This window comes from Callithrix jacchus, chromosome 2 (assembly GCF_049354715.1).
Source record: "Callithrix jacchus isolate 240 chromosome 2, calJac240_pri, whole genome shotgun sequence".
Lineage (NCBI taxonomy): Eukaryota > Metazoa > Chordata > Mammalia > Primates > Cebidae > Callithrix > Callithrix jacchus.
The window spans coordinates 171,201,332-171,222,616 of record NC_133503.1 but is presented as its reverse complement, the minus strand read 5'-3'; the positions used below and the strand labels follow the sequence as shown (position 1 = coordinate 171,222,616).

At 43.7% G+C, this 21,285-nt stretch overlaps 1 long non-coding RNA gene across 1 annotated transcript; it reads left to right on the top strand.

Moving 5' to 3' along the window:
- The first annotated feature begins 10,344 nt into the window (after positions 1-10,344).
- LOC108590684 (uncharacterized) lies at positions 10,345-18,436 on the top strand. Its single transcript, XR_001910314.4, has 2 exons — positions 10,345-10,460; positions 15,936-18,436. It is a non-coding gene; the product is annotated as an uncharacterized LOC108590684 (long non-coding RNA).
- Positions 18,437-21,285: the final 2,849 nt, after the last annotated feature.

Genomic DNA, 21,285 nt, shown 5'->3' with positions numbered 1-21,285 from the left:
ATATTTCCTCTGAAATCTTTTGAAATAAAAAAGGGAGAGTAATGCGAAAGAAAAATAAAAACTTGGGACCCCAATTCATTACACACACACACACACACACACACATACACACACACACACACACTAAGCTGAAAGCTGAGTCATGCAAGAAGCTGCCTTTCCTTTTGTTCCCTAAACAAATAGTTAGGGAACAACTATTGGATAAAAGGATACCACAGGTGGGTACTCTCTGTTCACCTTATCTTATGTAAAGTCCCAATTTACTACGCTTAAGACTCAAAATTAATACATAATTGACTATTCTCCTATCTGCTCCTTTTCTCTTGCAACATGTATGTATTTACCCATTTTTCAAACTGCTATAAAGAACTACCTGATACTGGGTAATTTATGGAGGAAAGAAGTTTCATTGACTCATAGTTCTGCATAGCTGGGGAGGCCTCAGGAAATTTACAATCATGGCAGAAGGTGAAGGGTGAGCAAGGCACATCTTTTGTGGCAGCACCAGGGACGGGGGGGGGGGGACCTCCCAAACACTTAAACCATCAGATTTCATGAGAACTCACTATCATGAGAACAGCATGGGAGAAACCACCCCCATGATCTAATCACATCCCACCAGGTTTCTCCCTTGATACATGGGGATTACAATTGAGAAGAGATTTGGGAGGGACACAGAGCCAAACCATATTATTCCACTCCTGGCCCCTCATGTCCTTCTCACATTTCAAAACACAATCATGCCTTCCCAACAGTTCCCCAAAGTCTTAACTCATTCCAGCATTAACTCAAAAGTCCAAGTCCAAAGTCTTATCTGAGACGAGGCAAGTTCCTTCTGCTACCTATGAGTCTGTAAAATCAAAAACAAGTTAGTGACTTCCAAGATACAATGGGCGTACAGGCATTGGGTAAATGTTCCTATTCCAAAAAGGAGAAATCCGCCAAAACAAAAGGGCTACAAGCCCCATGCCAGTCCAAAATCCAGCCGGGCAGCCATTTAATCTTAAAAGCTCCACAATAATGTCCTTCGACTCTACGTCTCACATCCATGGCACACTGATGCAAAAGGTGGCCTCCCACAGCCTTGGGCAGCTCTGCTTCTGTGACTCCGCAGGGCATAGCCCCTGTGGCTGTTTTCACAGGCTGGCATTGAGTGCTTGTGGTTTTGCCGGTGCACGGTGCAAGCTGTCTGTGAATCTACCATTCTGGGGTCTGGAGAATGGTGGCCCTCTTCTCATAGCTCCACTAGGCAGTGTCCCAGTGGTGACTCTGTGTAGGGGCTCCAACCCTATATTTCCCCTCTGCATTTCCCTAGTAGAGGTTCTCCACAAGCACTCTACCCCTGCAGCAGACTTCTGCCTAGATATCCAGGCATTTCCATACATCCTCTGAAATCTAGGCAGAGGCTCCCAAAGCTCGAGTTGTCTTCTGCACACCTGCAGGCCCAACACCACGTGGAAGCTGCCAAGTCTTGAGGCTGCACCCTCTGAAGGCATGACCCAAGCTGTAGCTTGGCTCCTTTTAGCCATGGGTGGAACTGAAGTGGCTGGTGAACAAGGCACCAAAACATCAAAAGTAGGAAAGCCAACACTGCAGTCTTCACTGTGTGGCCGAAGGCCTGCGAGCCCCTAGCCAACCACTGGTGGAAGTCCTAGAGTCCAAAAGCTGAAGAACTTGGAGTCTGATGTTTGAAGGCAGGAAGATCCAGCACGGGAGAAAGATGAAGACTGGAAGACTCAGCAGGTCTGCTCATTCCACCTTTTTCTGCCTGCGTTTTCTAGATGTGCTGGCAGACGATTGGATGGTGCTCACCCAGATCAAGGGTTCATCTGCCTTCCCAGATTAACTGACTCAAATCCTAATCTCCTCTAGCAGCACCCTTATAGACATACCCAGAAACAATACTTTGCATCCTTCACTCCAACCAAGCTGACACTTAATATTAACTATCCCAAAACAAAAACAAACAAACAAAAAAACCAAAATAAATAAATAAATATTAACTGTCTCAGTATAACAACCATAATAAACCAAGTTAAGAATGTCCAGAGCTGCAAACTAGTCCATGGAAAATTATCCCAGTAATCACATGCATAAAATTCTACGTGGATAATTCGGTTCTCATTGGTGCATGGTCAGATGTGAAGGCTGTCTGCTGATATGTACTGAATAAATGCATCATACTGAGGACTCAACTCTGACCGTTTTTTCTTCTGTGGCCCAAGTTCTTATCTAAGGGGCCTGGGGAGTCACATCTTAGAAACCATAAAGTCTTATCAGAGGAATTTTATTTAACCCTATACAATGTGGCATACTTTCCAAGCTGACTCTGGCATAACATCACCACAGATATGAAAGGAAATCAAAATATTCTAACCACACATATGTTTCTTTGATATATCTTGAAATAGCCCTGCAAAGTTATCTCTTTTGGAGAAAAATCTACGTTCTGTAAAAAAATCCCATTTCCCTTTTCCAGGTCTTTATCCTGATCCAGGAGAGAATCAACTAAAAGTCTGACACCTTTTTAAAAGTCTGATTAAGTAACATTTACAATATATTCTCTCCAACGCCTGCTACCTGGAGGCTTCATCTCCATAATAAGAACCAATAAGAACCTTGGCCTCCATAGTATCTTATCTTATCTTAACCCAGACATTTCCTTTCTGCTGATTCCTGGTCTTTAGATAAACTCTTCCAACCAACTGCCAATCAAAAAATTTCTGAATCTTCTTATAATAACCTGGAAGCCCCACCACTTCCACTTGTCCTGCCTTTATGGACCAAACCAATGTACATCTTACATATATTAATCGATGTCTTATGTCCTCCTTTAATGGATAAAACCTAGTTGTGGCCCAACCACGGGCACATGGTCTCAGGGTCTCCTGAGGGCTGTGTTATAGGCTATGGTCACTCATATATGGCTCACAATAAATCATTTCAAATATTAATATTTTAGAGTTTGACTTTTTTTTTTTGAGATGAAGTCTTGCTCTGTCACTCAGGCTGGAGTGCAATGGCACAATCTCAACTCACTATAACCTCTGCCTCCTGAGTTAAAGCGATTCTCCTGTCTCAGCCTCCCAAGTAGCTTGGATTATAGGTGCCCACCACCAGGCCTAGCTAATTTTTGTCTTTTTAGTAGAGATGGGGTTTCACCATGTTGGCCAGGCTAGTCTCTTAACTCCTGACCTCAAGTAATCCGCCTGCCTCAGCCTCCCGAAATGCTGAGATTACAGGTTTCAGCCATCACTCCCAGCCTAAAGTTTGACTCTTTTCATCAACAATATACAGATATAAATGCTTTTGAATTATGTTTCTCAAAAGGATAGGTTGAAGTCCTAACCTCCAGTACCCATGCCTGTGACCCTATTTGGAAATTGGGTCTTTGGAATTAAGATGTAAATAATGATGAGGTCACACTCGAGGAGGGCGAGTCCTGATCCAGTGACTGCTGGCCTTATAAGAAGTGGGAAATCTGGCCACAGACACACATGAAGAACCCCATGTGGGGATAGAGGCCAAGATAGAAAGGATACAGCTACAAACCAAAGAATACCAAGAATGAATGAATGGCAAGTCCAGAAGCCAGAAAGAGGTGAGGAAGTGTTCTACCCGTACCTAGGACATGACCCTGCCAACTCCTTGATTTTGGACTTCTAACCTCCAGATATGTGAAAGAATAAATTTTTGTTGTTTCAAGTCCCTCAATTTGTGAAGCTTTGTTATAGCAGACCTAGGAAACTGATAAAACACCTTACTTCCTTCACCCCACATTTTTTGACAGAAATCATATAAAATAGAATTTATCCAAATTCCTATTTTTTAGGGCTCAAATGCTTTTGAGCCCTCAAAGTAGCATGATGAGTAAAGTAACATCATAAACAAGAGTAAATGTACGGAATCACATATCGCATGCATCCCAACTACCAGTCATAATGCGCACATTTAAATCAATCATGTTGAGTAAATATTGAATTTCTATTGTTTCTATAGAAAATAAAATTACAAAATAACATTGGATTAAGAGGCAAAGCATGTGCAGTCAAAAATTATAAGAAAAAGCATTCAGAAGTATATCAGACTGTTACTTAATAAAAATATATTTTGCTGAATGTGGTGGTTCACACCTGTCATCCCAGATTGCTTGAGCCCAGGAGTTTAAGACCAGCCTGGGCAATATGCTGAAACGCCATCTCTACAAAAAAATACTAAAATTAGCCAGGCATGATGACATGTGCCTGTAGCCCCAGCTACCTGAGAGGCTGAGGTGAGATGATTGCTTGAGCCTGAGAGGCAGAAGTTGCAGTGAACCAAGATCATGCCACTGCACTCCAGCCTGGACCACAGAGTGAGAAACTGTCTGAAAAAAACAATAAATAAGTAAATGACTTAAAATGTTTTGCCATTTTCCTGACATTTGTGATATTAGTGGTTTTAAAAGATAAACTTAGGCATGTTAAAATTCTAAACAGTTTATCTGAGCAGACAGTGATTCATGAATCAGGCAGCACCAGACCATGAGAGGCTCAGGGCTCCACCAAGGAAGCTCAAAGGGAAACACTCAAAAGCTGTTCTCAGTAGCAGAACAAAAAACATATGCTTGATTGGTTAAATTGCAAAGTCCCTAGTTAGAGGTTAATTGTCAGTTTCTGACTGATGAGTTCTCTAGTTAGTGCTTACCTGGCAGTTTCTAACTGGTTAAATTTAAGTTTCATTTTACTGTTTAAATTTAGTTGGGTTTCAATTTGTTTACGTAGAAACTCAAGGCCCTGGAACCATCTCAGCCTAATGGACTCTTTTTGTGTGTGTGTTTACGGGAGGGGACTTCATATTTTTTTAACAGTGGTATTTATCAGTGTAGTGTATTGAATGGTGACCTCCAAAACGTATGTATGCAAGTCCTAACCCTTGGGAATGGTGAATGTTATCGTATTTGGCAAAAGGGACTTTGGCACATAATTAAGAATCTTGAAATGAGATCATCCTGGATCTTCCAGGAGTGTCCTAAATCCAATAAGTATCCTTATAAGAGACACACAGGGAGATAAACAGACCGGGAGGAGGTGATTTGACCACAGAGGCAGAGACTGGAGTAATGTAGCCACAAGCCGAGGAATGCCAAGGCATGCTGGGGAAGCCCCCAGAAGCTGGAAGAAGCAAAGGAGGGTTCTCTCCTAGCGCCTCTGGAGGGAGTGCAGCCCTGCCAACAACAACTTGATCTAAGACTTCAGGCCAAAACTGCGACAGAACACATTTCCAGTATTTAAGCCACCAAGTTTGCAATAGTTTGTTACAGTAGCCACGGGAAACTAATACAGTCAGATTTTTAAAATTTTTATCATTTTGTTGTGATTTCTGCTCTTATTCTGAATAATCATTTCCATGCCTAATTGTGTATTCATAGCCATATGTTATTTTTCTTAAAGAAGGCCTTCCAAGTTTCACTAGCTTCAGACTCCATACAACCTAGAATTGTGTGTTCTTAATATTTCAGTTATGAATTTAGTCTTACAACACCAAAGTGAAAGTCAATATCGTATTACCTTATTTGTTTAAAGGTAGTGGAAAAGCAACCACAGTCATATTTTGGGAATCACATCCCCTTCCTAGGGTCATGCAAGAATCCGAAGAACTTACATTTAGAAAACAGAAACTCTAGACGTATTTCCTTCCTGGTCACCACTGGGGTGCTCCTGATTATGGACACCATTTCCATTTAAAATCAGAAAAGTCAGGTGACTTCATTTTCACTTCATTTTCAGCCAAGCAAATAAGTAGGAACGTTTTGCCTCAGTCTCCAAGGCCACTGCTCTTAGCTTTCTTCTGCTGCTTCCACACTTGACTGCTTCAGAAATCTTGTCACTTGTCTTACCAGGCTGTGTGGTAGCAGAGCACAGGCCTCCACCATTTTTAGAAAGGCCAGTGGCTCACATCTATAATCCCAGCACTTTGGAAGGCTGAGGCAGGTGGATCACCTGAGGTCAGGAGTTCGAGACCAGCCTGGCCAACATGGTGAAACCCCATCTCTACCCAAAAAAAACACAAAAATTAGCTGGGATTGGTGGCAGGCACCTGTAGTCCCAGCTACTCTGGAGGCTGAGGCAGGAGAATCACTTGAATCCAGGAGGCAGAGATTGCAGTGGGCCGAAATTGTGCCATTGCACTCCAGCCTGGGTGACAAGAGCAAAACTCTGTCAAAAAAAAAAAAGTCAAACTCTGCAAAATATTAATATTTGAAGCGATTTATTGTGAACCATATATGAGTGACCATAGCCTATAATACAGCCCTCAGGAGACCCTGAGACCATGTGCCCGTGGTTGGGCCACAACTAGGTTTTATCCATTAAAGGAGGACATAAGACATCAATTAATATATGTAAGATGTACATTGGTTTGGTCCATAAAGGCAGGACAAGTGGAAGTGGTGGGGCTTCCAGGTTATCATAAGAAGATTCAGAAATTTTTTGATTGGCAGGTGGTAGAAAGAGTTTATCTAAAGACCAGGAATCAGCAGAAAGGAAATGTCTGGGTTAAGACAAGGTACTGTGGAGGCCAAGGTTCTTATTGGTTCTTATTATGGAGATAAAGCCTCCAGGTAGCAGGCTCAGAGAGAATATATTGCAAATGTTACTTAATCAGACTTTTAAAAAAGGTGTCAGACTCTTAGTTGATTCTCTCCTGGATCAGGATAAAGACCTGGAAAAAGGAAACAGGACTTTTTACAGAACGCAGATTTTTCTCCAAAAGAGATAACTTTGCAGGGCTATTTCAAGATATATCAAAGAAACATATGTGTTTCTTTGAGAGAGAGGGGAAAGGAAGGAAGGAAGGAAGGGGAAAGAAAGAGAGAAAGGCCTCAAAAACCAAGTGCCCTCTGAAGAGCCTTGGAGGCCTGTCTCCTCCCCCCCCCCCCCCCCCCCCGGCTCAGCCACCTGTTTCTCCCTCCACTTCTAGCACCAGCCCCTCACACTCAGTGGGCCACTCACCTCCAACAGAAGCCTTGCTGGGAGTTGTTCTCAGATGCCCTGAAATCTCCATCTTCAGTTATAAAACACAAGGAACCCCAAAGTCCTCAACCTCAAAGAGGAAGGCTGGACTACTCTCTTAGAATGGGGTTAGCTCTTATCTCTTACAAAGCAAGCAAAACACCAAAGCAAAACATGCACACAAAAATGAAAATCTCAATTGCTTTGCTTGCCACGTTAGTATTACTCTTTTAGTGGATAACACTGAGCTTCCTGGGTTAAATAGCTGCTATGCGATATGAACTAAGCTGCTTAAGTGTTTCCCTGGGGTGAGTAGGGCTCCGTATCTGAGAGCAGGGGCCTGGGCCAGCCCCCTGGGAACCTTAACAAGGGCTCCAGCCCGGTTGTCATTTCATCTTTAACCTTTAAGAGGAGAAGCCTACTCCCCCTTCCTTTTCAGGACAAGTCTTCCCTTCCTGAATGTTGGAAAACGTTGCAGCTGCTACATCTCACAGACTCTTCCCACCATCCAGGGCTTAGTCTGAAAGGACACAGGGAAATAAATGACATTTGCCAGCCACATTGGCTATCTTGGGACATGTCATCTTCCACTGGCTATTGCCTGGTGTTTTGAGGAAAAACATTCATCAAAGGAAAAATACACACACGTGCATGACTGGAGGGGTAGCGAATGGCAAGCCCTCTGCCTCTCTAAAATATCCCTCCTTTTGAATCGCTTGAACCCGGGAGGCGGAGGTTGTGGTGAGCTGAGATTGCACCACTGCACTTCAGCCTGGGCAGCAAGAACAGAATTCTGTTTAAAAAAAAAAAAATTCTTCCTTTCCTGAGGAGACAGAAGCAGTACCTGAGGGAAGCCACAAGTCAGGAAGCTTGTGGAAGTCACAAGTCAATTCCTTTTGCTCATTTTAAAAAATGGTCTCTTGCCAATTCTATTGGCATTTCTGCTATTTCACATACGTGAAAAAACAAAAAGCTGGCTTGGTGTGGTGGCTCATGCCTGTAATCCCAGCACTCTGGAAGGTGGAAGCAGAGGATCCCTTGAGCCCAGGAGGTCAAGGCCGCAGGCAGCTGATAGCACCACTCCACTCCAGCCTGAGTGACTGACAAAGCAAAACCCTGTCTCGAAAAAAAAAAAAATTCTCTTTCAAAATATCTCTGTAAGTCCTTTCACCTCTTCACAGCCATTTCTGCAGCTTTACTTCAGACCTCTGGGGCCTCAGCTCACACCGCCTCTGCTATTTCTAGATACATTCCACATCTCCTCGCTCCCTGCTCTAATCCACATTCCAGGTGATCCCCAGAAGGCCTTATTCCCACACCTCCACTTTCAAAAAGGCTGTCACTGCTCAGGTGGAGGACAAAGAGCTTACAATAGGCATCTAACACATTAAACAAAAATTTAATCATGAGGCCGCTAGGCTGAGATAGCTCTCCCACCTTGGGTTTCTATAGAATCAGAGCAAATTCCAATGCAAATGGGAAAACAAAATTTAAGATCAACCCATCAGAAACCACCCACTAACCTCTAACTAGGAACTGGCCACTTCGGTTAGTCAAATACATTTTCTTTCTTTCTTTTTTTTTTTTGAGATGGAGTTTCGCTCTTGTTACCCAGGCTGGAGGGCAATGGCATGATCTTGGCTCACTGCAACCTCCGCCTCCTGGGTTCAGGCAATTCTCCTGCCTCAGCCTCCCGAGTAGCTGGGATTACAGGCATGCACCACCATGCCCAGCTAATTTTTGTATTTTTAGTAGAGACGGGGTTTCACCTTGTTGACCAGGATGGTCTCGATCTTTTGACGTTGTGATCCACCCACCTCGGCCTCCTAAAGTGCTGGGATTATAGGCATGAGCCACCGCACCCAGCCAAGTACATTTTCTTTGTGTTGCTCTTTTGAACACCTTACGAAGGTAGTCTTCTCCCCTGCCCGTCCAGGGGGAGCGTTGATACTTGCGGTTTGGAGCTGGCTGAAGTGTTAATCACTGTCTGCTTAAATAAACTCTTTAGAAGTTGAATGTGCCTATGTTTATCTTTTAACGACATGGTGGCCAAGTGAGGTTGTGTGTTCCTTGACGAAACACACTGGATTCAAGTGAGAAGACTGCCTCTTGTATTTATCCTGGACTTACTATGCCTATGCCTACTCTGCACTGAGTTAGTAATGATTTAGAATGATTTGGTTATGATATTAGCAGCACTTTTCCTGTTACAAGCATTTGATCTGTAAAAGGTGAATATCTAAACTGTGGCATGGTATTCATAACCCCAGTTTTGCATTTCTCTCCATTTCTAATATCCCCATTTTTTAAATTAAGTAATTTTTATTTTTATTATTTTTTTTGAGACAGGGTTTCTTTCTGTTGCCCAGGCTGAAGTACAGTGGCTCTCAATCTCAGCTCACTGCAAACTTCACCTCCCAGGTTCAATGATTCTCATGCCTCAGCCTCCAGAGTAACTGGGATTACAGGCACCCACCAAAACGCCTGGCTAATGTTTGTATTTTTAGTAGCGACGAGGTTTCACCATGTTGGCCAGGCTGGTCTTGAACTCCTGGCCTCAAGTGATCTGTCTGCCTCAGCCTCCCAAAGTGCTGGATTACAGGTATGAGCCAGAATATACACCTGGCCAGAATATAACATTTTGAAATTGATTACTTACAGGTATATCTGTAGGCCAAAGTAGTAGAGATAGTATCAGAGTCAACATATCCATAATTTTGATCAGTTTTGCTTAATTGCCTGGCCGTATACAAGCCTCTCATAACTTCTAAGATACCCTGCCCAAAATGCTCAGAAGTGCACAGATTAAGGGGCCTGATTTGCAGCGGCACTCAATGCTATTTTGTCAAACTAGCAAGGCTGAGAAATCCCCACTTGCCTCCCTGCTCCTCCCCAGGTCAGTGGGGAGCTGTGTAGGCCACAGCCCTCTGGTCCGGGGCCTTGGTTCAAGAAGGTTCTGGCTGGTTCTGAGGCAGTCCCGGCTCTGTGGGCCGCTGGTGTTAATCTCGCCTGTTTTCTCCACGTTGGTCCTTTTTCACTTTCACTTTGGTATCACCCCCCGCCGTTTGCAAAGTGCTTGTGGAGCTCTCCTTCTTTTTATTCTAGAAACAGCCCTGAAAAGGCTGAACTGGCACTCAGAGAAGTTAGCTGACTCACTCAGGCTCCTACAGGCAGTGAGCTGCAAAGCAGACTGGAGTGAAGCGTCCTAGCTCCAAGCTCAGTGCTCAGTTACTAACAACAATGGCAACGATTTGTCGAGGACAGTCATGTATCTCCTAACGACGGGGATACTACCTAGGAAACGTGCTGCTTGGCAAAGAGCACTTATACAAACCCACACGCTACAGCGACTGCACACCCAGGCTATGTGATACAGCCTGTCGCTCCCAGGCTGCAAACCTGCACAGCATGTGATGTGGTGGAATACTGAACTGAATGCTGAATACTGTAGGCAATTGTAACATAATGGTAAGTATTTGTGTATCTAAATGTAGAAAGGTACAGTAAGAATATCGTATTATAATCTTAAGGGACTAGCATTGTATATGTGGTCTGTGAACCAAAATGTAGTTCTAAGGCACAGGACTGTGCTTAGGATGCGCCAGTCACAGCTCTCAGCACTAACGCCTTTCATCTTCGGATCAACCCCAGAAGGTAAGTTCTTAGGGTATCGTGGGTTCCCCCGGAGAAGACCTTCAGACAAAGATTCAAGTACAAGTTGCTCCTCTGGAAGACAGTCTTAGAAAGCAGCCTCGAGAGTGGGGAAGTGGGTGAGGGAAGGGGGTTCTGACAGATGGAGCCAGTTACCCCCACGGTCATCGGGGGTTATCTCTGCTAAGGAAACCCTAGAACTGTAGAACGCACACCTCAGATTTACTCACCAGAGGGGCTGGAGAGCCAGCACTCCTACACGCCAGTCCCATCCAATCTTGTTTGTGGGGAGGCACTGTGGAGTTAGGGAGTGTAGTGAGGGCAGTTGGACAGCTGGCTTTCACACCCGGGAGAGCTTTGGACCCAGAAGTTGGGCAGAAGTGTGCAGAAGCAATAGGCTATGATATATCAGGCTACAAACCTGTACAGCATGTGATGTGGTGGAATACTGAACTGAGTACTGAATACTGATTAAGGCACCAGATGCAGGTGGTTGCTGATTATGCCTACTACAGCGTTACTGTAAGACCTGTTATATATTTAGAAATGAGGAAACAGAGACTAGACAGGTTATGCCTCTTGCCCAGGGTCACACACATAATAAGCGGCAGAGCTGATTTAAGCAGTCGCATTTAGAGCCTGCGCTCCTGGATGCCAGGCTGCACAACCCTGGCCCTCACATCTTGGCCCTGCCTCTTCTTATGCCCCAGGCATTCCATGTGATTTTTGTTTCCCACCATGAAGCTCCTCCCTGAGCCCACTCCTGTGGATTCGAGTGCACCAAACTCCACGTGGTCGTCAGTCTATTAGCACCCCCTCTTCCCACTACACGATTCCACTAAACCAGTGGCTCCATTTTGCAAGCATCAGAATCTCCAGTGGGGGGGAGGGGGTTTGCTGCTAAATTAGACTGCTAGGTCCCTGTCAAAGTGTCTGTCTCACAAAACACAACACACCAGTCACCAGCCCCCAGGGAGAACTCCAAACCCTTATGCCCATTCACCTTGGCATCAGAGTCACCAAGGAAAACAGTGCAGTCAAGCACCAAATGGGGCGATGCTTTGCTTAGGTAGAGAAGACACAGAACAAGACCAGCTCCAATAGCGTGGTCAGCATAGAGAGGACAATTTACCTATGCGCACTCCTCTTGCACCCAGGGGAAGAACCCAGCGTTTCCCTCTGGAGTCTGAAATACTGAAAGCTGGGGGGTGTCTAAGGGTCTTTGACACACACCCATTGAGTCCGAAATCTCTCCCCACACAATGCATGAGGTGATAGGCACGGCACAGGCTGCGCGGCTCTTTCTCTCCATAAGAAAGTACCCAAGACCCCTTCTCATGCAGCCCCACGTGGGTGGAAAGACCCTGCTGCTGAGACTGCCTTTTCCCCTCTCCCAACAGTTTATCTTTCCTTTCTCTTTCTTTCTTTTTTTTTTTTTAATTTTCTTAGAGATCGAGTCATGCTATGTTGTCTAGGCTGGTCTTGAACTCCTGGGCTCAAGCAATCCTCCTGCCTCAGCCTCCTGCATAGCAGGGATTAGAGGGTGTCATCCCTGAGCCAGTTAACAGTTTCTTATTCCATATGTCTAGTGAGAGGCAGAGAATCTGCATTTCTACGGGTCCCCAGGTGGTGGTGTGCAGGTGTTGGGGCAAGGTCTCATTGCCCCCAGCTAAGGAACATGACTGGGGTGTGGGGATCTCAGAAGCAGAGAGCCCTGGAGATGAAAGGGACAGAGTCCTGGATTCAGATCTCATCTTACAATGAAGACCTCAATGCAGAGAGTCACATCTGAAATTCTGAGCTTCCTCTGCTGCCTGCTGGGACCTGCTCTGGACGGGAGAAGGGAGGAAAAGGACTAACCAGGGGAGCCAATGAAGTCACTCATGAGGTGAACACAACCCAGCCCTGCACACATTCCCACCTCCAGCCTGCGGGAGATGCCACTGTGGTCTCAGCCACGGCAAGGCTCACATTCCCTGGCCTTCAAGGGTACCCATAAGAAAGAGGGTGGGAAGACAAGAATGGGAGCTTTCAGGAGAGCCGAGGTGAAACAGGCAATGGTTGGCCATTGTATTTATTGACGTTTTTCCTATATTTACATGATCTTCAAACAAAGAGCCAATTCATTTAGCTGAGTTTTTTTAAAGGCAGTTAAAACAGCTAAACATTACTCAGTGCTGCATGAGCTAAACAACCAGTTGACTAAATTTTCTCACTTTTTCATAAATCTTTATATTGAACATAGCAGTGACAATTCAAAGATATTCATGGGCACCCACTCTCTGGCAGGTACAGATGTCAGATGCTGAAGGAGCAGTCAGCAGTGAACCAAGTCCCTGCCCATCCTGACCAATCTAAAAACCCAGTGTGTGCGTGTGTGTGTGTATATGTGTTTCTGTGTATGTATGTGTGTGTGTTTGTGCATGTGTGTGTGCGTGTGTGTATGCGCATGTGTTCATGTGTGTGCCTGTGTGTATGTGTGTGTTTATATGCATGTGTGTGTGTGTGGATGTGCCTGTGTGTGTGCGCATGGGTGTGTGTGTAGATGTGCCTGGGTGTGTGTACATGGGTGTGTGCATGTGTGTGTGCATGTGTATTCGTGTGTGTGTAGATGTGCATGGGTGTGTGCGTGTGTGTGCATGTGTATTCGTGTGTGTGTAGATGTGCGTGGGTGTGTGCGTGTGTGTGCATGTGTATTCGTGTGTGTGTGGGTGTGCATGGGTGTGTGCGTGTGTGTGCATGTGTATTCGTGTGTGTGTAGATGTGCATGCACACACTCTTTGTTATCCTACAATGCACATCCTCCACCCATTTCCCCACTATCCCAATTCCCTTTACATCCTTGAAACTGTTTGTGTGTTTGGACTCCTGAACACAGGAACCGCGTGCATTTCGTGTGCAACATAACAATGCTGCCCAAACCGTCATCTCAAGGTGCTTTTTGGGCTTAAGTGGGACCCTGAATTACCCTATCCATACAGCATATGCTTAACGGAGAGCCTGTTGCAAACATTTCTACCACTGCTGATCAAGAGGTTGAAAATTAAAAAATCAACCTGGGATTCCTTAAACAACTGCATTTTTATAGACGGGTGGGAATGGGGAGAACTACTCAGGGGAAACTGGTTTAGCAGGATTTGGAAGTAATTTTCATTGGACCACAGCGCCCTCTCTTGGTTCCTTTAAGGAAAACAGGCAGCATTTTCATTGAGAACAAGGTTCCGGTGGGAAAACACCAACAGTTTCTTTTCAGGGAGTTTCCAGGGTGCCCTTTTTTTTTTTTTTTTTTTTTTTTTGAGACAGTTTTGCTCATGTTGTCCAGGCTGGCGTACAGTACAGTGACACGATCTCGGCTCACCACAACCTCCGCCTCCCGGGTTCGAGCAATTCTCCCACCTCAGCCTCCAGAGTAGCTGGGGTTATAGGCATGTGCTACCACGTCCTGCTAACTTTGTATTTTTAGTAGAGATGGGATTTCTCCATGTTGGTCAGGCTGGTCTCAAACTCCCGACCTCAGGAGATCCACCCGCCTTGGTCTCCCAAAGTGTAGGATAACAGGTGTGAGCCCCTGCGCCCAGCCTCGGGGTGACTTCTTATTTATCCCAACACCTGTGACAGCTACTTCATCACTCAGAGCCTGCCGCCCCGCCTTCCCAACCCTGTGACTCTCAGGCTGCTCAGAATTCCCATCAGCCCAGGGCGTTCCCTCCTCACCTTCCCATCCAGGACTGCCTCCTGATGCTTCTCCCCTCCACCCATATGATACCTAGCTTCCTACTGAAACCCACCTGACCCCACCTTCTCAAGACTTTGGTCCAAGGCCTTGAGCTTCTGTGAGGTCACTGAAGGTCACTGGAAACTATGAAAATCCTGGAAACTGTGAGGTCACTGAATCTGTGCAGGACTAATGGAAATAAATCAGACCTAATGGCCTTTTCCCCAACCCCATAATTCTTCAAAGACATTGTGGCAGGCCAGGCTTCCATTTGCAACCACAACAGTTCAATTTCATTGACCTTTGGCCATAATTCTAATGAATGTATCAGTTAAGAGTTAAAGAACTGGTGAAACCGGTGCCTGAGTGTAACGACTGGAATGCCCACAAGAAGCCATTAAGACCCCACCTGGGTTTTCTCAGACACTAAAGTCTCATCAAATAATAAAAGCACTCTTACACACACAGCTCATACCAGGGCCCACTTAAGATCAACTTTCCAGGACTCTAGAGAAGGCTTGCCAGACCCCAGACCCTAGACAAAGATTACAGAGAGACTGAATTAAACATCCATGCTTGTAGGGGTACTACCACACACAGCACAGAGCTTAAATGTATATAAGCACTAGAAAAAAACTTGGAACGTTGAGTTGGTCTGGTGAGTGACTCCGACCTTCTGCCTGTAACTGGTTGTAGAAATAAACTCCTTTCTTTCCCAGGCTGTCTGAATCTTGTTATTGGACCACGAGAACAAGCAGCCAGACATTCTGTCTGGAAGCAACATTAATATATATCTTCTTAAGACGACCACCCAGCCTTTGCTTTCTGGCCAGAGACTCTGAATAAGAAAGGGATTGGGGGCCACAGTGAAGGGAAGAAGGTATCACACATCTTAGGCCAGAGGAAGAAACACTTGTAAAAGGTTTTCTCAAGTTAAAACTGGTAGGTAGCTATGACTTTAGAATGATGGGGCCTGAACACTTTCAGGAAAGCATCATTATGAATCAGAGACTTGTCTTTCATCAAACTTCTGTGGTGCCATTTTTGGAGGGTTCACAGAGCTCTTTGATGCACCATGATGACATTATAGTATGCCTTCAGGAATTACATAAAAGCTAGACTTACCAAATTCCTTCTCTGAGTCACAGCTCAGCTAAACTCCAGATGAAATGACTGAGTATCTTGCCTGAATTAGAAGATGAAGCTTTGGGCTGGGTGTGCTGGTTCACACCTGTAGTCCCAGCACGTTGGGAGGTCAAGGCAGTGGATCACCTGAGGTTAGGAGTTCCAGACCGGCCTGGCCATGGCAAAACCCCGTCTCTACTAAAAATACAAAAATTAGCCGGGCTTAGTGGCACATGCCTGTAATCCCAGCTACTCAGGAGGCTGAGGCAGGAGAATCACTTGAACTTGGGAGGTGGAGGTTGCAGTGAGCCAAGATCACGCCATTGCACTCCAGCCCTGGGCAATAGAGCAAGATTCTGTCTCAAAAAATAATAATAAAAATAATAATATAAATAAACTGACATTTTGAAAGAGTCAAGATTTATTTATAAAAATTTCCTTTTAACCTCAAGTTTCCTTAGGCCCTGCCCTGGTGAAGATGGCTGTTTGCTGGGTCACGCGAAGACAAAAGCCAGGACACAGGCCCCAGCCCTGCTAAACACTGCAGTGACTCTGCTCCAGGCTACCTCCTGTGGGAATCTGCTTCACTTCACAGACGACCCCAGCATCTTCATTGAGGTCCATGAATGGACATAGTTTCCAGGATTTTTTGTGACCCAGGAAACCCGAACTCTCATCAAAAATGAATAAGTAAAAGGAGGGATGGGTAAGAAAATTCTAAAATCTTCTTTCTGAGTCATTAACGTTCACTTGAAATTTGTCGTCACTATTTCCTACTTCCCTAGCAAATTCCAACCTGAGTAGCGTAGGTGATGGCACTAAGCCCTAGGATGGAAAAAGCGCAATTAAGCTCTGTATTGGTCTGTTCTCTCACTGCTAATAAAGACATACACCTGATACTGAATAATTTATAAAGAGACTTAATTGACTCACAGTTCAGCAGGGCTGGGGAGGCCTCAGGAAACTTGCAATGAATGGTGGAAGGGGAGAGGGAAGCAAGTCAACTTCTTCACAAGGCTGCAGGAAGAAGCGCTGAGCAAAGCAGGAAAGCCCTTTATAAAACCATCAGGTCTCGTGAGAACTCTCTATCAGGAGGACAGCATGGAGATAACCACCTCCATGATTCAACTACCTCCACCGGGTCCCTCCCGTGACACATGGGGATTATGAGAACTAAAATTCAAGATGAGATTTGGGTGGGGACACAGCCAAATTATATCAAGCTTCATTCTGAATTGTGGTGAGTGTTTAGCCTGCTTAGTAATCTCCCATTTTTGTCTACAGCTTTTCTCATTCTCCAAAAGGCTCTCACCAATGTTTTCTCATTGGCTATTAGCAAGTTCCCCAGACAGGAAGTGGATTTAATATTATTATTCTTCCCCATTCATAGCTGATGGAAGGGAGGATCAGAGAGATTAAAGGCTCTACTCAAAATTGGTAGACTGATGTGACAATAGAGGCATTTCTTTTTCTTCCCGTTAGACAGTGCTGTCATTCTCAGTTTACAGATTAAGGCCAATCCGGGCAAAGCAATTTGTTCAAGAGTGCTGAGTCAGAGTTCCATCTTTATTTATAGATGTTCACTACATTTTCATATGCACTTGGTTCAATTTCTGAACTTTCTATTCCATTTCATTAGTTTGTCTATCTATGTGCTATACCTCACTGTTTTCATTATAGAAGCTTTATTAGATGTCTTCATGTCTGGTAGAACTCTCCACCACCACTATATTATTTTTTCTTTTAGCGTTCTCTAGCTATTCTTGCACATTTATTTTTCCACATAAACTTTAGTATCAAATTGCCAAGCTCTAAAACAAAAACCTAGCCAGGCACAGTGGTTCATGCCTGTAATCCCAGCATGTTGTAAGGCTGAGGTAGACAGATCCCTGAGGTCAGGAGTTCGAGACCAGCCTGACCAACATGGAGAAATTCCATCTCTACTAAAAATACAAAATTAGCTGGGCATGGTGCACATGCCTGTAATCCCAGCTACTCAGGAGGCTGAGGCAGGAGAATCACCTGAACTCGGGAGATGGAGGTTGCAGTGACCCAAGATCACACCACTGCACTCCAGCCTGGGCAACAAGAGCAAAACTTTGTCTCAAAGAAAAACAAAAACAAAAACCTAAAAGCCTTCTGGTATTTTTATTGGGATTCAGAAAACTTCATATTTTTACTTATAGAGAAGTGTATACACCCTGAATATTTGAGACATGTCTCAGTTAATTTAGAGAGTTTATTTTGCCAAGTTTGAGGATGCACATCTGTGACATCAGCCTCAGGAAGTCCTGATGATATGTGCCCAAGGTGGCAAGGTGGTTGGGGCACAGCTTTGTTTTATTCATTTTAGGGAGACATGAGTCCCATCAATCAATATATGTAAGATATACATTGATTCCACCCAGAAAGGTCGGACAACTGAGTACGGAGGGGAGAGACACACTGTCACATTCTTTTGAGTTTCTGATTAGTCCTTCCAAAGGAGGCAATCAGATATGCATTTATCTCAGCAAGCAGAGGGACGACTTTGAATAGAATCATAGGCAGGTTTGCCCTAAGCAGTTTCCAGCTTGATTTTTTTCCCTTAACTTCAGGATTTGGGGGTCCCAAGATTTATTTTCCTTTCACATTTCCCCCACTTTCTTTTTAAAAATCTTTTGAACACCACATGCTTTCACTTTTAAGTGGGAGCTAAACAATGAGAACACATGGGCACAGGGAGGGGAACAACACACACTGGGGCCTGTCGTGGGAGAACAGTGAAGGGGGACAGTATCAGAGAAAACAGTTCATGCGTGCTGAGCTTGATACGTAGGTGATGGGTTGATAGGTGCAGCAAACCACCATGTGCATGTTTACCTATGTGTCAAATCTGCATATCTTGCGCATGTACCCCAGAACATAAAAATAAATAAATAAAATCTTTTGGCGAAAGCATTTTAGAAGAAAATGAGTCTCTGGTCTCAGGGTTTCATCTCATCTCTCATGGCTAGGATGATTTTTTCCTAAACAGGTACATCACAAGTTATTAGGAAAGCTCATTTTTAGCAGGTTGATTAGTCTCATGTCCTGTGAAGAAAAAACGGGAGGCTGGCCAGGCACAGTGGCTCACGCCTGTAATCCCAGCACTTTGGGAAGTCAAGGCAGGCAGATCACCTGAGGTCACGAGTTCAAGATCAGCCTGGTCAACATGGTAAAACCCCATCTCTACTAAAAATACAAAAATTAGCGAAGAACTGTGGAGGGTCCCTGTAATCCCAGCTACTCAGGAGGCTGAGGCAGGAGAATCACTTGAACCCAGGAGGTGGATATTGCAGTGAGCTGAGATCACACCACTGCATTCCAGCCTGAGCAATAAGAGCAAAACTTCATCACAAAAAAAAAAAAAAAGAAAAAGAAAAAGAAAAAGTAAGAGGAGGAAGGGAGAAAAAGAAAAATAAACACAAGAAAAATACTGGAAAATCAATATAGGCCACATTACTCTGAAGTCCACACATCGGTAGGCAGGTTGAAAGTGGCTTATATTATGAATATAGGTTGCTGTTATTTTCTTCTAAAGTTTAAGTTTTCTAGATTCAGTTTGCAGGGCTTTAAGAAAGCACAGCTTAGTTTTCAGTGATTTCAAATTAGGAAAAAATGGAAGAAAAAAGTGAAAACATTATTTTGAAAATATTTTGCTCAGGAAAAATTAGAATTCAGCCTAAACTGTAGAAATAATAAAAATTGAAAAACATTAGGCAAAACTAGGCTCTAACAGCCAGTGTACTATAGCTTTTAAAACATAATTTTTCTCTCTCCAGTTTCCCATTTTTGCTAAAGATAAATCATGGTAGGACCAATTTGCTTTATTATGCTTGGCCAAATTATTTGTATAAAGTGCAGCAAGAAAAATTATTTTTCACATAGGCTTTTAAAATTGGCTTTGACAGAACATTGTTCTGCAGCAGCAATCTCAGATAAAACTTTTTCTTTTTTCTCTTTTTTTTTTTTGAGATGGAGTCTCACTCTGTCACCCAGGCTGGAGTGCAGTGGGATGATCTTGGCTCACTACAACCTCCACCTCTCAGGTTTAAGCAATTCTCCTGCCTCAGCTTCCTGAGTAGCTGGGACTACAGGTACATGCCACCACACCCTGCTAATTTTTTTTTATTTTCAGTAGAGATGGTGTTTCACCATGTTAGCCAGGACAGTCTCAATCTCCTGACTTTGTGATCTGCCTGCCTTGGCCTCCCAAAGTGCTGGGATAACAGGCATGAGCCACTGCATGCAGCCAGATAAGATTTTTTTTTTTTTTTGAGATGGAGTTTCACTCTTGTAACCCAGGCTGGAGTGCAATGGCATGATTTCGGCTCACCGCAACCTCCACCTCCTGGGTTCAGGCAATTCTCCTGCCTCAGCCTCCTGAGTAGCTGGGATTACAGGCACACACCACCATGCCCAGCTAATTTTTTGTATTTTTAGTAGAGACAGGGTTTCACCATGTTGACCAGGTTTGTCTGGATCTCTTGACCTCGTGATCCACCTGCCTCAGCCTCCCAAAGTGCTGGGATTACAGGCTTGAGCCACCATGCCCAGCCCAGATAAGATTTTTTTAAAGCCAAGCTCAGCCATGAATTTGTACCATCAAATACCTACAAGTTGGGTGAATTATTCTACTCTTGAGGTTACATATGATAACTTGGGGCTCCTGGACTTGTCAGAAAGTGACATTCTGTACATTCTGTGACATTCTGATCCTGTACAGAAACTATATAGACAAGGTATGAGGCCAGTTTTCCCAAGGGGCTCTTATTGGCTCTCTAAATCAATTTTGATTCTGTAGAGGAAAGCATACCATTTCAGTCAAAGCCTTGGTAAAATAACCAGTTTTGGCAGTTGTCTCCTGTTGCAAATCAAAACAGATTCTTATTGCATTTATGCAAATAACTAAATTGCCAGAAGCTAAGAATAGTCACAAATAGTTTCCAAATTTCAGAGAAATCAGGTAGAGAGAAACAAATATGCTCCAAATTTTGTCCATAGGAGTATACTAAATTGTTGAAAGTTGTCAATAGCTCAAAAGAAAAGTTTCCTTCACCCTGAAAAACAAAGGATCATCAACATTTTAAGCAAAAAGTCAAAAAGATTACTTCAGTCTTCTATTAGTCCAGTCCATGCAGATAATTCCTGTTCTACTTGTTATTAATGAACATTTCAACTCTCCATGAGTCCTGAAAGTTTTTCATTTGTTCTGATGTCACAATCTCCAAAGTTATCTGAATCTTGCATTCAAGAGCACCTGTTAAGAGTTTTATAGCTGATTATAAAACCATCTTCTAAAGAGGACGAAACAAAATAATAATTGCCCATGGGTGACAAAAATTTTTAGGGCAGCCATAGGCAAAGACACAACTGACAAGAAAATTTGTTACCTATGTAGTATACAATAATTTAATGTAACAATTATAATTATTACTGATCACATTCACTAAGTCATATCAGAATTATAGGAGTTTGCCATACTTTTGGAACACATACCAGTAATATATGTATAAAAATACAGCCTAAAAAAGACCAAATGCCACTTCATATTTGACAACATTTGCTGTATAATTTTTATACAAAATAAGCCAAATGTATCATTTTTGGACTTCAGGGAACCTAATATCTTAAAGGATTAATTAGGTCAGAAAAATACATAATTTATAATTTGATTTGGGAAAGTTCATCAAATATCAAAGATTTAAAACACTTGATATCAAAATATGATCACAGGTCATTGTAAAATAAGTCATTTATTTAATCAAAACAATAAAGCAA